This window comes from Cryptotermes secundus, unplaced genomic scaffold, assembly GCF_002891405.2.
Source record: "Cryptotermes secundus unplaced genomic scaffold, Csec_1.0 scaffold384, whole genome shotgun sequence".
NCBI lineage: Eukaryota > Metazoa > Arthropoda > Insecta > Blattodea > Kalotermitidae > Cryptotermes > Cryptotermes secundus.
Genome location: NW_019731268.1, coordinates 704,458 through 720,332, shown reverse-complemented (window position 1 = coordinate 720,332; position 15,875 = coordinate 704,458). Strand labels below are relative to the sequence as shown.

The 15,875-nt window shown below is 43.4% G+C and overlaps 1 protein-coding gene and 1 long non-coding RNA gene across 8 annotated transcripts in view; one reads left to right on the top strand and one right to left on the bottom strand.

The window, feature by feature from the left end:
* The window catches only part of LOC111866774 (matrix metalloproteinase-2), a 75,278-nt gene that overhangs the window by 36,335 nt on the left and 23,068 nt on the right, over positions 1–15,875 (bottom strand). The gene's annotated exons all lie outside the window — the stretch shown is intronic.
* The window catches only part of LOC111866776, a 96,122-nt gene continuing 80,499 nt past the window's right edge, over positions 253–15,875 (top strand). The window contains exon 1 of the long non-coding RNA XR_002843206.2: positions 253–333. This is a non-coding gene — a long non-coding RNA (uncharacterized LOC111866776). The remainder of the gene's footprint in view (positions 334–15,875) is intronic.

Sequence of the window (15,875 nt, the reverse complement as noted above, 5' to 3'; positions counted from 1 at the left end):
CAAACAACAAACTCCGGGATTTTAGTCCGCAAGCGAACTATACCGTCCGAGCGACCGCCGCTTGTTGGCGAAGTTAGTGCCAACTTTTGCGGATAGTGTCGCGTGGTCAGCGCTACGAATCCCCACGGCCGTTAATTTCGGTTTTATAGACCGGAGCCGCTATTTCCTTCAAATAGCTCCTCAGTTATCATCACGAGGCTGAGTGGACCCCGTTCCAGACCCACTACTTCTCCGATAAAAATCTGGTAGCGCCAGGAATCGAACCCGGACCTCTGGATCTGTAGCCAGGAACGCTGACCACTAGACCACAGAGGCCTATCAGTAACAACAAATGTAAGTTACGAAAATTATCTTCCTTATGACTGAAAATACATACTAGCTTTTCACTCTGCCTGTCATATGCTTTCACGTTGGTTTCTTGCTCAGCTTATTCTTTGAACCCTGAAGTTGAAGGCGATATGTTCCTCCGAAACGTCGGTTTACTTTCAACGGGCCATACGCCGTTATTATCCCAAAAGATAAAACTCTTCGTAGCTTTTTTCCGTGATTTTAGAGAAACAAATGTCTGAATAAAATCTGTGTGCTCTACTTCTGTTTTGTGGAGGCCCCGGGGCCGATAGGCCCGTTCGTTCCCCCTACATCCGGAAATGGTTTTGTTTGTGTGCTTGTTTGCTGTCACAGAGGATTCTGTCACTCTCAATGTCTAACAAACAGTCTCAGCACATCCTTCAACAATACCTGTATATGTTCACATAAAGGCCAGTCGGCCTGTGTGTGTGTGTGTGTGTGTGTGTGTGTGAGAGAGAGAGAGAGAGAGAGAGATCGCGAACCTCGGGCAAGATTTCGAAATAGTGTAACATGCAACATGACTGATGTTTCTCGTTGCCGTTAACCTGTAACATTTACCCGCACGGCTTTATCGTAGAGGAGACTGAGGACGGAAAGGGGAGACGAATGACGATACGACGGGCAAATAGAAGAGATAACAAAGGAGTACGGAAGAAAGAAAGCAAGAAAGTAGAGGTACGAAAGGCTGTAAGAGGCTTCGCAGCTGAATTTTGAAGTGCATTACAGCGGTTTGCAATATAATTTGCGAAAGGCCGTTAAGATTTCTTCTTCCAATCATAAATTCAGTGACGAGTTGGTGTGTGTTAGACGAGGCAGGGAAGACGGCACTAGGACAGTTTGACGCTTAACCTGCTCTCCGAGAAAATGTGTCATCCTACTGCCGAACACTTAGGTCAAGTGTTTAATGCTTTGTAATTCGGCTAGCCTTTGTCAAGATCGTTCGTGGTTCTCCTGTTTTCCGTTGGAAAGAAGCCGCTGCAGAAATTCGTTATCACAGAGCGCCCACTTCCGTCCACATACTTTGCAATTCATGCCTTCACTAGACGCTATAGCACAGTGGCTCTCAGCCATCTGTCGCTCACGGCTGAGTCTGGGATATTCGCTTTTCTGTGTCGCGTTAGAACTACAGCACATAAATGATCATAGAACAGGAACAAATATTAATTTGAAAAGTTTATACAAATGCATATTATTTTAGTAAGCCGGGATAGCTCAGTCGGTATAGTGACTGGCTAAGGGCTGCACGGCCCGGGTTCGATTCCTGACAGTGCAAGATTTTTCTCTTCTCCACAGCGTCCAGGCCGGCTCTGGGGTTCACCCAGCCTCCTATCCATTGGTTGCCGTGGGCTCTTTCCGCGGGGGTAAAGTGGCACGGGCGTGAAGCTCACCACTCATCTCCATATAATGCCTAGGTTAAGAGTACATGGATATATACATCCACTTCCCCATACGTCTCCATGGCTTAGTGCTTAGGGCTATATTACATTTTTCATATATTTATATAATCATTCCTCTACTCGTGCCATAGTGTCCCGCGGAACACATGTTGAGACTTAATGAAATACTGTTTCCACTGAAGTAATATTTTTGTGCTAACATCATGGAACATAGTCCTTAATGTGAAGCAAATATTTGATTAACTCTCGAGATACAGCGTTTTATGTAACCCGGAGGTTCATTGCCATTTTCACAAAATCTCCATGTCCAGGTCCGACTGAGCAAGCAGGCAGGAAGCGGAGGAGCCTAGTCTCGGTTTATCGCCGTATACTGAAGATGGAGGCAGTATATTCCTCCAAACCTCGGTAAATATCTATGCTACACGGCGTCACCTAGCTCTCTGGTGTAGCAGTAAAGTTCTAGACATGTATTCAGGGGGTGGTCGGTTATAAACTCGGCCGGTACGCCGGCCAACCTGATTGAGATTTTTCACAGTTTTGCACGCTCCCCTCGAGAAAACACGTGAGACAGCGCCTCCATTAGCCTATGGCCCCTTAATCCCGATTCATCCTGCATGTCGCAGCTCTGCAGTCTAGATACTGACAGCGTCGTAGACTGAACCACCAATATACACGGAGTCACGTTCCATAAGATGGTATTCTTCATGCGAGATTTGTTGAACCAACTAATGAACTATCGTATCAAGTCTCACCATTTGTTATATAAGTTGTCGTGTTATTATTAACTTATTCTGTTTTCTGTTTTATTCCTTAAAGTGTCTCTCTTATACATCATACTAAACTCCAAATATCCGCATCAAAATATTGTGTATACTCACAGAATAGACACGATACACTGATACAGAAGATTTCTCTATAGTTAGTATTACAAAGATTTCGTTCTTGTAACGTGTTAAAGCTCGACGGTCCCTTGCTATAATAACCCTTAACTTCGTAATGTCGTTAAATCTCATGCTTACAGAGCAAGTCATGTGTGTATATAAACAAATAATATAAAGCAAACAGAGAATGTACTTGAGTGCATTGCACAACACCGTTCTTTCCAAAACTGCATTTCAGTAACGTCGTAATGGAAACAAAATTCGAACTTGTTCGCGAGCCAATCAGATCCGTGTGTCGAAATGCTGACCTAATTCTGTCACGCGACGACAGAGGCGCTCCTGCGCTTGCGTACCTCACGCAGCCCTACGTTGTCTGCTACTTTACGGCACGTAAAAGAAGGATCACTGAGCCCAAATCCAGGACGTTTCCCGCCCAACAATAGTCTCTAAGGCCTCTGATAGATGGGGGAAGCATTATAGACACCGCTAAGCAAGTGGCCGAACTCGCTTGCTCGGCGGGACTGATGGTACGCACCATTTATCGGTAGGGTAAAGAGACTGGTAGAATATCATAGAGGGAAGCACAATAGATCAAACTGGTCGCGGTGCATGGGGAAACCCACCCTCCGTAAATAACTAACTAACTAACTGCCTAGTTTTGGCTCTGCTACATGTTTCGGCTATTAATAGCCATCATCAGGCAAATACATGGTTACATATATACACCACTGAACCGCAGTACTAGTAAAATTGGATACATTATTACTAATTATATAAAAAAATACTTGACGTAAAAATACAATAAATAAGATTATATAAAACAGAAGTTATAGTATAAAACAATAAGATTCTTTGATTGATGTTTTACATCATTGAGTCAATCGCTGGTTTTGTAATTTGTTGTATTCCCATGGACAAATTGGAATAATCTATATTTTGTGTATATAAAAATTGTATAGGAGGCTCATGATGTAGATATAGTAATATTAATGTTAATTATTTAGTCGGTGCCTCATCTTACAAAAAAAAATGTAAAGATTATGTCAATTGAAAAATCATATGACCTCATTGGAAATTGAACCCGCAACTTTCCGGCTAAACATTAATGAAATTTAAATGACGCAACAACGATGTACAACCAAGTCTGAGGACCCGCTCAAGTAACCCATTGTAATCACGCCTTTGGAACAGTTTTCTGTCAGTTCCTGCCATTACAAACACAAAACGTTTATTGCTGTTTGTGAATACGAGTATAAATACACTTTGTGAGAAAATGCAGACTGTTTAATGTTACAGCAGCTTGGGTAATATGGGACATAATTCCATGCAGTCCACTGAAAGTCAGCTGACGTTTCAGAGGAATATGTTGCTTCCATCTTCAAGGTCGAAGAATTAGGCATGCAATGAGCCAGCATGAAGCAGACAGCAATGGTAGGTGTATATTATTTCATTACCATACTGTACATTAATAAACTCAATATATCATACTGCTTAATTATAAACACCATTTGGAATATAATTATGGAGAAAAATGATGTACGAAAGTTATTAATGCTGAGTACCGTACATACTAACCATTACTATCTGCTTCATGCTGCCTCCTTGCTTGGGTAATTCAACCATGAACATGGAAGCGACATGTACCTCCTTCGGTCGGTATACATCGTACTTTCAGCGGACGCTTGATAACCACCACTGCAGAGTCTCCGCTCCTACGCCGTAACCACTTTGTTTCGGTGGGCGACGAGTTGCCTGCAACTGTTGCAGTCGTTGCATGTCGGGAAGGAATGCGCCTCATTGGCATTCTAAAGAACACTCGCCATTGTTCGCAAGTGCGAGGTTCACGACCCAGACCGGTAAGACACATTGCCACCAACTGGCCTTGCCTATCCCCCCCCCCCGTACACACACGTCTGTCACGCCTTCGCGTACACACTTCGAACACAGCGCGGACACAAAAAGCCGTTGCCAATTTCGCATCCCTTCCGAAATTGTGAATCGTCATTACCCCATCATGCTGTCGCCATGTAAGTGAGTAATGCAACACTGATGCTTCCGCAGAATGTTGATGCAACCGGTCCAACATTTCCTGAAATTATTTGTCATTGCGAAGGAAAATTCTGTAGTTTGGGTCATTCCATGTGAAGTCATATAGAGGGGTCGCTCACCATTTAAAAAAAAATCATATTGTGTACACTTATTTCTACATATTTTCACACTTCAACAGTATTTTTAAAAAAAATTGTAATCGGGTCGGATCTCCCGATACAGCCGTTTTTATAATGCAAAAAAACGCGGTTTCGGCTCAAATGGAGGTTTGCGTTATCTCCCGTATCTCGATAACTGTTGAAGCTAGAGACTCCAATGAAAACCAATTTGTTCCTCATGATATGGACACCAAATCATGTTATTACAAGTTTTTACTCAACTCATTTCCTCTAGATGTAATTAAGCTTGAAACTTACCTATCGATTTTGGGGAAAACGCTATTTTTGACCTTCAGAAACCAATGAGAGGGGGAAAGTATCAGATCTGTGGTTTCTACCCTTTGTTTTTCCTATATGAGGAATATAATCACGTAGTTTTGAACCCCGTACCTATTTCCAAAAAATTTCCAGGAGCTTCCTAACTTTGCTCTGGGCCCAAAATCGGCTATTTTTAACATATCATATCTCCGGTGAGGAAGCTCCGAAAAATTTGAAACTTGTAGAAAATAATGCTCTATTCCAGAATAACTTGGAATTAAAATGACAACTTTGATATTCAACTACATAATAGCGAAGTTTTCATAATGCGAAATAACGCGTTTTCGGCTGAAATTGAGGTTTGCGTTATCTCCCATATCTCGATAACTATTGAAGCTAGAGACACCAATAGGAAACCAATTTGTTCCTCATGATATGGACTATAAATCATATCATCATAAGGTTTCACTCAACTCACTTCCTCTAGGTCTAATTAAGCTCGAAACTTACCTATCGCTTTGGGAAAAACGCTATTTTTCACCTTCAAAGACCAATTGGAGGGGGAAAGTATCAGATCTGTGGTTTCTAAACTTTGTTATTTCCTACATGGGGAATATAATCACATAGCTTAAACCCCATACCTAGATTCCAGAATTTTCCAGGAGCTTCCAAACTTTTCCCTTGGCCCAAAATCGGCCATTTTTGATATCTCATATATCCGGTGGAGAAGCTGCGAGAATTTTTGAAATTCATAGAAAATAATGCCATTTTCTAGAGTAACTAGGAATCAAACAAATCAAACAAACAAACAAATCAAACTCATTAAAATTACAACTTTGATATTCAACTAATAGCGAATTTGTGGGCACTTTGAACTTTACAGATTTTGCAGAAAATTGTTCGTTTCTCGTTCAAAAGAGATTCAAAGTTTCCGCTGGGTAAATCAACAGGCTACACTTCACGCTTTTGTGTATTACTACAAGGCGAACAGTATAACAAAATGCCGAAGCTTTTAATTCCAAGTTATTCTGGAATAGAGCATTAGTTTCTATAAGTTTCAAAATTTTCGGAGCTTCCTCACCGGAGATATGAGATGTTAAAAATGGCCGATTTTGGGCCCAGAGCAAAGTTAGGAAGCTCCTGGAAATTTTTGGAGAATAGGTACGGGATTCAAAACTATGTGATTATATTCCTCATGTAGGAAAAACAAAGGGTAGAAACCACAGATCTGATACTTTCCCCCTCCCATTGGTTTCTGAAGGTCAAAAATAGCGTTTTTCCTAAAATCGATAGGTAAGTTTCAAGCGTAATTACACCTAGAGGAAGTGAGTTGAGTAAAGCCTTGTAATAACATGATTTGGTGTCCATATCATGAGGAACAAACTGGTTTTTCATTGGAGCCTCTATCTTCAATAGTTATCGAGATATATAAGATAACGCAAACCTCCATTTGAGCCGAAAACGCGTTTTTTCGCATTATAAAAAAGACTGTACCGGGAAATCCGAACGGATTGCAATTTTTTTTTTTAATTTTGAAGTGTGAAAAAGTTCTCCATTGCGCAGCATGTCACAGTATGTAGAAATAAGTGTACAAGATATTATTTTTTTTTTAATGGTGAGCGACCTCTCTGGATGACTTCATATGGAATGACCCGTTTGCTGTAGGTGTAGCGAGGCTGTAAAGTATTTAGGTTTCCTGTTGTCACCGTACAGCCTGATGGGGACCTGCAATAGAACTGCAATTCTCGTGACTGTACAGGAACATTTTATAGTTTACTGTAGGTTTACAAAGTCTGTAAAGCTATTTAGGTTCCTGCTGTCACTGTACAGCCTGACAAGGACCTGCAACAGTGTGCAGAACTGCACTTCTCGTGACAGTGCAGGAACATTTTATAGTTTACTGTAGGTTTACAAAGTCTGTAAAGCTATTTAGGTTCCTGCTGTCACTGTACAGTCTGACAAGGACCTGCAACAGTGTGCAGAACTGCACTTCTCGTGACAGTGCAGGAACATTTTATAGCTTACTGTAGGTTTAGAAAGTCTGTAAAGCTATTTAGGTTCCTGCTGTCACTGTACAGTCTGACAAGGACCCGCAACAGTGCGCAGAGCTGCACTTCTCGTGACTGTACAGGAATATTTTATAACTCAATGTAGGTGCCGAGAGCCTGTAAAGTTATTTAAGTTTCTGCTATTTAGGTTGCTGCTGTCACTGTACAGCCTGATAGGGACCTATAACCCATGTGCTGAGCTACATTTTTCACCTACGGGGAGAGGTGTGGGGGTCGTGGTGTCACAGTGCTTGAGAAAGCCGTCTTTGAAGGACACTTGTTACTCTAAGTACCACCTCCTTTCATTTTTATAAGTTTTTACTTTCTGCATTATTCTCACAAAGAACGAATTCCCTAAAATCGGAGCGCGTTTAGAGTCAAATAGGAAATGTATTTATAGTATGTTGCAGGTCTTCCACTTCTTGTACTCAGCAATTCAATTACAACATTCAGTGCTGAAAAGAAGACAATGTGCATGCTTCCAAAACCTCTAAACAAGCTTGTTCATGAAAATGGCAACTGACGACAGGGAGTCAGTGTCACTTGCAGCCAGCATGTGCGCGGATATCAGTAAACTGCTTTTACAGACACGCATTAAATCAATCTGACAAAACCGGTCGTCTTACAAAAGATATTATGACGAAACTGGGCGAAATTCTGAGGCTTTGCCTTGTTTCCTGTGTTATAAGTACAGCTTGATATTGTGTTACTTAGATACAAGTCATCTAGTCGCTTGAGCCACTATGCCACAAGCCGGAAGGTCGCGGGTTCGATTCCCAATTAGATCACTGGATTTTTCAACTGACCTAATTCTTTTAGCCACAATTTTTGGTCTGTCGATATATTTGTGACCAAATTTTCAATTACAATTTCGTCAAAATCCAACGAAGGATGTCCAGTGTTGGGAATATATGCAAAAAATACATATCTGACTTGTAGGATGTGAGGTTTTCACACCGATTTATGACGAGATCTGTCTCGATATACTGCCACAGTCAATAAGTTCGTGGAATGGCCGCAAAGCGTCGTACGAGAATTTATTGCCGATATGTTTCAGCAATGTTTTCGGCAGTTATATCAACGTTCGCAGACTTGCATAGCGGCCAACGGCAACTGTTTTGAAGGCCGATATGGATCTGTGAAAGTGTATGTGAATATCTTGTAATATGATGCGATAAGACCACATTCCAAGACCTTAATGACTCTACCACGTATAACCGCCATGTAATCCGTTGAAAATCTAGCGTTTCGGAAGACCATGTCGCCTCCATCTACAAACACTAAGAATAAGCCAAAGAAGAAATCAGCAGGAAGCAGGTAATTCTGCTGGTTACTTAATTGGAATATTCTTGGACCATGAAGATAGAGGCGACATGATCTTCCAAACGTCAGTTGACTTTAAACGGACTACACTGCGTTATGTCCCAGGACGCAGAACTATTCACATATGATCTGATTGAATTCCGTTTGGATGCAGAGACGAGACGTGTTACAGCCGCGACACAGACAAGAACCATTGTTGTGCTCCCGCTTATGGTTCGAGCTCCAGTTTGGGCCACTCGGAGGATAGCTTTATTGACCTACTGCAGCACGTAGGTTCGTCTCTTGTTTCGTACGCTTGGTGCAATCCGTCACGTCCGCTAAGGATGCTGAACTGAGTGTAGGCTTATCCACAATTGAATCCAGAGGACATGGACCCAGGGGCAATGAACCCCCCCCCCCGCGCACAAGATACTAAAAGGGATGCCAACATAGAGACGAAAGGGCCACTCGCGACGTCACGGAGGTGGTCACCCCAACCGTAGATCGAAAATCACTTACTCTTCGAGGATTTGGTGACCTCTCAACAATTGTTTAAAATATACTCCAATTGTATTGTAGCCGGGATAGCGCAGTCAGTATTAACGACTGGCAACGGGCTGAAAGACCGAGGGGTCAGAGTTCGAATCCCGGTAGGGTCAAGAATTTTCTCTTCACCACGTCGTCCAGAACGTCATCCATACCGGTTCTGGGGCCCACCCAGCCTCCTATCCACTGCGTACCAGTAACTCATTCCCCGGGGTTAGAGCGCCTGGGGCGTCAAGCTGACCACTCATCTCCAACTAGTGCCGAGGTCTATATATCCATTCCCCCATGCGTCTTCATGGCGTAGTGCTTCATTAGTTAAGCACAGGGACAACTTTACCTTTCACCGTACTGTAGTTGTATTCATGCACAATTCTGGTAAATTAGTAAGTCAGTAATAACATAGGCGCTTTCGCAACGTGTAACTGCAGCCGGCGAAACACTTTGCGAATTTCTTCCTGCGTGTACAAAACCATTTATGGCTTCCTGAAGGCATAAACGGGCTATAAACTTATTCCTGATGTCACCGTACACCCCGTGTAGAAATTTTCGTGATTGTACAGGAACATTTTATAGCTTACTGCAGGTGTAGAGAGGCTGTAAAGCTGTTTAGGTTCCTGCTGTCACCGTACAGCCTGATAGGGACCTGCAACAGTGTGCAGAACTGCACTTGTCGTACCTATACAGGAACATTTTTTTAGCTTACCGTAGCTGTAGAGAGGCTGTAAAGCTATATAGGTTCCTGCTGCCACCGTACAGCCTGACAGAGACCTGCAAAATCGCCAAGAAACTGCACTTTTCGCTGACCAGCATGTGTCGGGATTGTGTAAATTTATTGTTTTTCGAGGTCCCGGTATCACAAAGCTTGGTAAGCCCCTCGGTTACACTAATTCGTCGTGAAGTATGGCTCAAACACACAGAAAGCGAATTAAGTTTAAAGCCCTATCGGGGGAGTTCAGTACGGTTGATTTTCTTTCATATTTTTTATCTAAAGATGGAAATAGAACCAGCTTCCGAAATATAGTGGCCTTAATAAACTGAGGCGATGGATAATAATAATAGTTTCAAACATAAACGAGAGACTTGACACAGCCAACGATACAACGCACGCAGTCACAAGAGTAGAACAACACATAAGACACAATACACACACAACATTAGAAACATAAGAAGAACGACCCTCATGTGGATGATTAATGATACACACGAATTTAAAAATATGACGTATGAGATAATAAATTTTAACAAGTTTTAAATACATAAACTTTATTATTATATAAGGACGTATACAAATTTAATATTATTTGTAAATGGACATATAAAGGCAAGCAGTGAAATGGTTAACGGATCGATACACCTGAAGATGGCAGCATACAGCCGAAACATGTAGTGTAGAAGTGGTAGATGGGATTGTGTGCACTTGAAGACTGTCAATACATGCACATTATGAATATGGTGGAAGTTTAATGGCGTTTCGGAGCACCTCCATCTTGAATGTCGAAAAGTGAATAAGCAGTAAACAGGGCGAGTTTTCCTATGTCTTGATATTTTTTATCTTGTAAGATTTGAGGCTTTCACGGCGGTGACTATGAAGAAAGCAGTCTTCTGGGATTTGGCACCGTGTATATGTGGTGTTAACCGACGTTTCGGAGGAACGTATCGCCCCCACTGGGACACCGCATTCAGCTTCAGAATACCTCCATCCTCGCCACCAAGACGCGCTATATGGATCGCATCATTAGGGAAGCCATTGAGATCGAACTGCATCCAGGGAATATGAACAGAGAGGATGGGTTTCGTCTCAGCAAGTCTTGGAAACCCCTTATCTGTTCTCTTAAAAACCACCCACCGGGATATGACGCCAGATCCAGGAAGCCACAAGGCCATGACCAACCAACATAACAACCCCCCACCCTCAGCTCACAGTTAAAGCCCAGCCATTTAACCTTGCTACACTCTCCCCTACACAAAATCACGCTTGTCCCGGCTCCCTTCCCCCACCCCTCCCACACCACTGCTTTCACTTGTTTACTTGCAGTTCATCCCCTTCCCTCTCTGCTCAACGGTATGTTCTTTAGTCTGCTTGACCGTGTCTCACGGTGTTGTCGCTTGCAGATTTACTTATACTTCTTCAACCCTGAAGATGGGGGCGATACGTTCCTCCGAAACGTCGGTTAACACCACATATACACGGTGCCAAATCCCAGAAGACTGCTTTCTTCATTTTTTATCTTGTTTTACTTTTCGGCCCTCAATAAGGAGGCGATACGTTCCTCCAACACGTCAGTATAATTCTACCAGTTTAAACGGTGTCACATCCTAGAATATAGTTCTGTCTATGGTCGCCGCCATGATAACTTCAAATCCAATAAAAGGATATCCTTATGTTAGCAAGGGTTAAGAGTTTGACCAATCCCTGAGTGCGTCACAGCCAAGCTAGGAGCCCTTTCTCTCTCTGCTTATGGAGAGGCCTTTAATGAGGAAGACATGAGGTCATTAAACTTCGTGAATGGTTCATAAATCAGTGTCTGTTCAGTTCTGTACTGCACAGCCTCTTTACGAACAAGACGGGTTTGGGCTGATTTTTGTTTATTTGATGACTCTTCTTCAATTAAGCACTGCCAGTGTTCCTACTACTGGCCTTTCTAAATGCACTACACAGCAGATCTGGTCGAAGCCACTGACATACCGAGCACGAGTGCTCAGGCCATAATGCTTCTGGCTTGTATTCGAGAGACGACCGGTTCAAATCTCGGCCGGAACACCGAGTACCTGACCGAGATATTTCGTAGTTTTGCTCACTACCCCCTAGCCAGAGGCCGAGGTAAAAGTAAAAGGAATAGATATTCCTGCAACAGGCCATGGAGACCCATAGGGTTGTGAGGCGTCGAGGCTCCCACATTTTCTACATAACCGGCTCACAGATGGTGGTGAGGTCAGTCTTACACGCCGGCCGCCCTTTACCCCTAGGAAGATTCCTGGTACGCATTTCTGTTAGAAACTGAGTCGACCCCAGGGCCATAGTGCGGCTGGAAAGATTAGGTCAACTGAAAAAATCCACCTAATCGGGAATCAAACCCACGACCTTCCGGCTTGTAGGATACTGCCTCAACCAAGTACCCTACCGTGTGCCCCCCAAATTATGCCAAGACCAATTCCATTCGCACTTTCCAATTCATCACTATCGATCTACCATTTGACGCCGTACAGTCTGAGCTACCATAAGTGTCATTAAATAAATAAAAGCTAAACGTGAGGCTTGTGGGGTATCTATGGGTTACAACAGAGTCTTAAGAGTGCGTCACCCTTAATTCCTCCCGCAATGCAGCTGCAACCACTGTCCAGCTAATTATTTCCATACTTCTTGCGCTCAACCGAGAGGCCAAGCAGTGCACTATACAGTATTAAAGGCCGTACCACAGCTGAGGCACTCAGAGGCTGGCTTTTCATCAAGGAGGCTGGGCTTAGTCCTGGATGGCTTCGAATTTCCCCTGCTTATCATCACTTCACGGTCCCTCCATTTTCATCTATCACTGCCCCTCAGATGTGTGATAATCCTGCCCATATTTTGCTACGCTCTCTAGAACATCTGTACCTAACTACTGGTATTTTCACCGCCCGTTAATGGAGCGTGTGTTATCAGTAAACGGAGTGTCTAGTTCGTCCCAAAAAAATAAATTGATAATCGTCTTATTCTGAGTTCTTTCCCCTTTACGTGTTCTTCGCGCAAAATTCGTAACCCATCCTCAGAAGCGGCACTCGCCATTTGTTCGCCTGGTCTCCCATTGCAGACCCGTCTCCAGCTTTGCCCAGGTAAACATTGTCTTCCGTCCGAGGCATGTGTCCCATGCCTAACATCTCCTGACAGTACAACTGGATGTCTCATTTTTTACACAAGCTTTCGTGCTATTAATTTCCCCTGCTCTCTCCCGTATTCCTTTCCACTCCTACATGTTACCGAATGATACGTCGAGGCCGGTGTTTAACGCCACCTCTCACGAATAACACGCACAAACAGTCCATCGCAGACCGTCTCTATACATACAATATACTGAGGTTCACACATCTACAGGAAAACGCGGTCAGTACATGACACAGGATAAGACGTTGACATGTACGTACACTGCTTGCACTTTCCTGTCGTAATGCATAACATGTTAATACTCAACAGATTGTTGCTGTGATAAGCGGAAATTGTGTAGTTACAGTGATAAATCCCTTTACATGTATGGATTATGTTACAGCAGTAATAATTATGTGATATGAGGAAGAGTCAGTAAATATGTCACAAATTGAAGTAAAACAACTGCAATGGGCGTAATAGTGTTTCTATGTGTATCACTAGGTAGCAGCACAGTTCAGTTTCATGACAGTCCAGGTAGCAGACGCACATTCACATGTTCAGAGGCTGGTTTCAGTTGTCAAAATGGCGACCGTGCTTGAGTAGTATGCTACCGAAGAGCAGCGTTGTTGTGCGTCTGTTAGGGCAGAAGGGATCAATACAAAGGATATTACTAAATAAATATTTCCTGTTTATAGTAGGAAGTATCTGTCGGGTAAAACGGTTCACAAGTGGGTCGAGAAACGTGGCAAACGTTCACTGATCACGAGGAGGTTGAAACGGAGATGCAGAAGTGGCTGAGACAACAATCAAAAGATTTCTATGCTGCGGGTTTCGACGCATTGGTAAAGCGATGGGACTAATGCGTCAATGTTTGTGGAGGATATGTTAGAAATAAATGTTTTTTTTTCAGGTTCGAATATAACATGTTTTACGGTTTATATCCATGTATAATCTGTTTCCTGACTGTCCCTCGTATAACAAAACATGTTAATAAGAGGTTCGAGAACATTTCGTAATGAGGAGCTTCATAACTTGTATTCTTCGCCAAATACAATTACAGTGGTCAAGTCAAGGATGGGATGGGCAGGGCAGGTAGCACGCATGGAGGAGAAGAGGAAAGCATAGAGGATTTGGGTGGGGAAGCCAGGAGGAAAGAGACCACTAGGAAGAACTACACGCATGAAGAAGGTTAGCTGCAAATGAATCTTAAGAGAGACGGTGTCGTAATATGAACCGGATTCATCTGGCTCAGAACCGGCACCGCTGGATGGCTCTTGTGAACACGGTAATGAACCTTAGGGTTCCATATAATGTTGGGAAATTCCTGAGTAGACGAGTGACTGGCCGCTTCTCAAGAAGGGCTCAGCTTCCTGAGTTAGTCCCGAGTGTTCTATTCATATTCAGGCGCAAGTGGACGCGCAAGCATCGCTGTGGCGCCAGGCGACTCTCAGCACCTCTAATCTGACAGGCGAACTTGTTACCCCTAGATGAGTCAGCCAACTGTTCCGTTCCACCGTTACACAAACGAAGTGACTAACCCGCGAATGTGTCAATGTAGATGCGTGGGACTGGTTACAAACCGCAACCCGACCACACAGAGCGCTCCAGGCCCTACACACTCGACTGATTCAACCCTTCGGAACCTCAAGATGGGGGGGGGGTTAAAAGAGATAAAGCTATCCCTATAACAGGCCGTGGAGGCCCACAGGATTGTGAGATGTCGAGGTTCCCACATTTTCTAGACAGTCGGCTCACAGATGGCGGTGAGGTTGTCAGCTTTACGCGCCGGGCCGCCTTTACCCCCAGGAAGATTCCTGGTTATTCATTTCTGTTAGAGACTGAGTGGACCCCAGGGCCATAGTGCGGCTGGAAGCATTAAGTCAACTGAGAAATCCAGTGACCTCATCGGGACTCGAACCCGCAACCTTCCGGCTTATAGCATAGTGACTCAACCAACTACGTTACCTCGTGTCCCCGTTTTGGTAATGACACTACTGAAAGAGGGTAAATCGCTGGGAAGTGAAGAAAAAATAGTGTTGGGATGTGGGATTCCGTTTAGTGCATGAGTAGATGAAATAATCTATTACAGTCTTTACTGCGTTCTGTTGGAATTGTGTTAGCATTGGGTGGGCTGAATGTGAATCGTGTAGTACAGCGTGGAATTTGGGCATCAATTTAGCATTTGCTCTACGGTCGAAGAAAACCGCAGAAAGGCTTGATCGGGTAAGCCTGACTTCCAGCAGTCCGGCAACAAATACGCGAACGCTACGTCGGCCCCTGCCTGTGCCGTAGCTTCGTTTGGGAATGTGCACAGTTTTCATTTATTAAGGTATGTTTCAAAGCCGAAGTCAAAGTTACTCCGCGACTGATGGTTTACCACCAATCAGTTCATCTTGGCATCAAGCCCCCTTGAGACTCAGGACCACAGATTCTTTTTCCCCCAACTGAACCCTTGCGGTAATAGTCCTTATGCAACATCTTCTCTGACGAGAAATGGGTTTCTCTTATCGTCATGCTTGCACTTTCATCAAGTGTATACACTTGATGAAAGTGTATACATTTCGCACATACGAATATAACACACAAGTCCTCTGTCAGTACAGGCTTTGCAGAGCTGCCTATCTTACGTATCTTATGCTACAACGGCAGATTAATCACTTGAACGGCCATAAGCTTGACCACCGCCAAGTTTAAGCCTCTTATATTTTCTACGTCTGGATTCTCCTTATTCTATACCGCGAACATGTTCATTCTCATGATTTTGTATCACTTCTGCGTCTTTCCTGCACAATAGATCTGTTTCAGAATCATCTGAAAAAAAAATCTGTAAAAATTCAGTTCGTACGTCACAGAAACCACATTGTCTCCGACACAAAACCAAAACGATTACTATTTTTTTATGGAAATAAACGCGTATGTGGACAGAATGCTGAGAATTTGAATGTTAAAGAAGGCGACTTGTGCTCTTGAAGGGTTACCTGAGTTCAGGGAACTATATAGTTAGGGTCAGCGCTGGTGATGCCCCAGATTCACTGGCGTAGGGACGA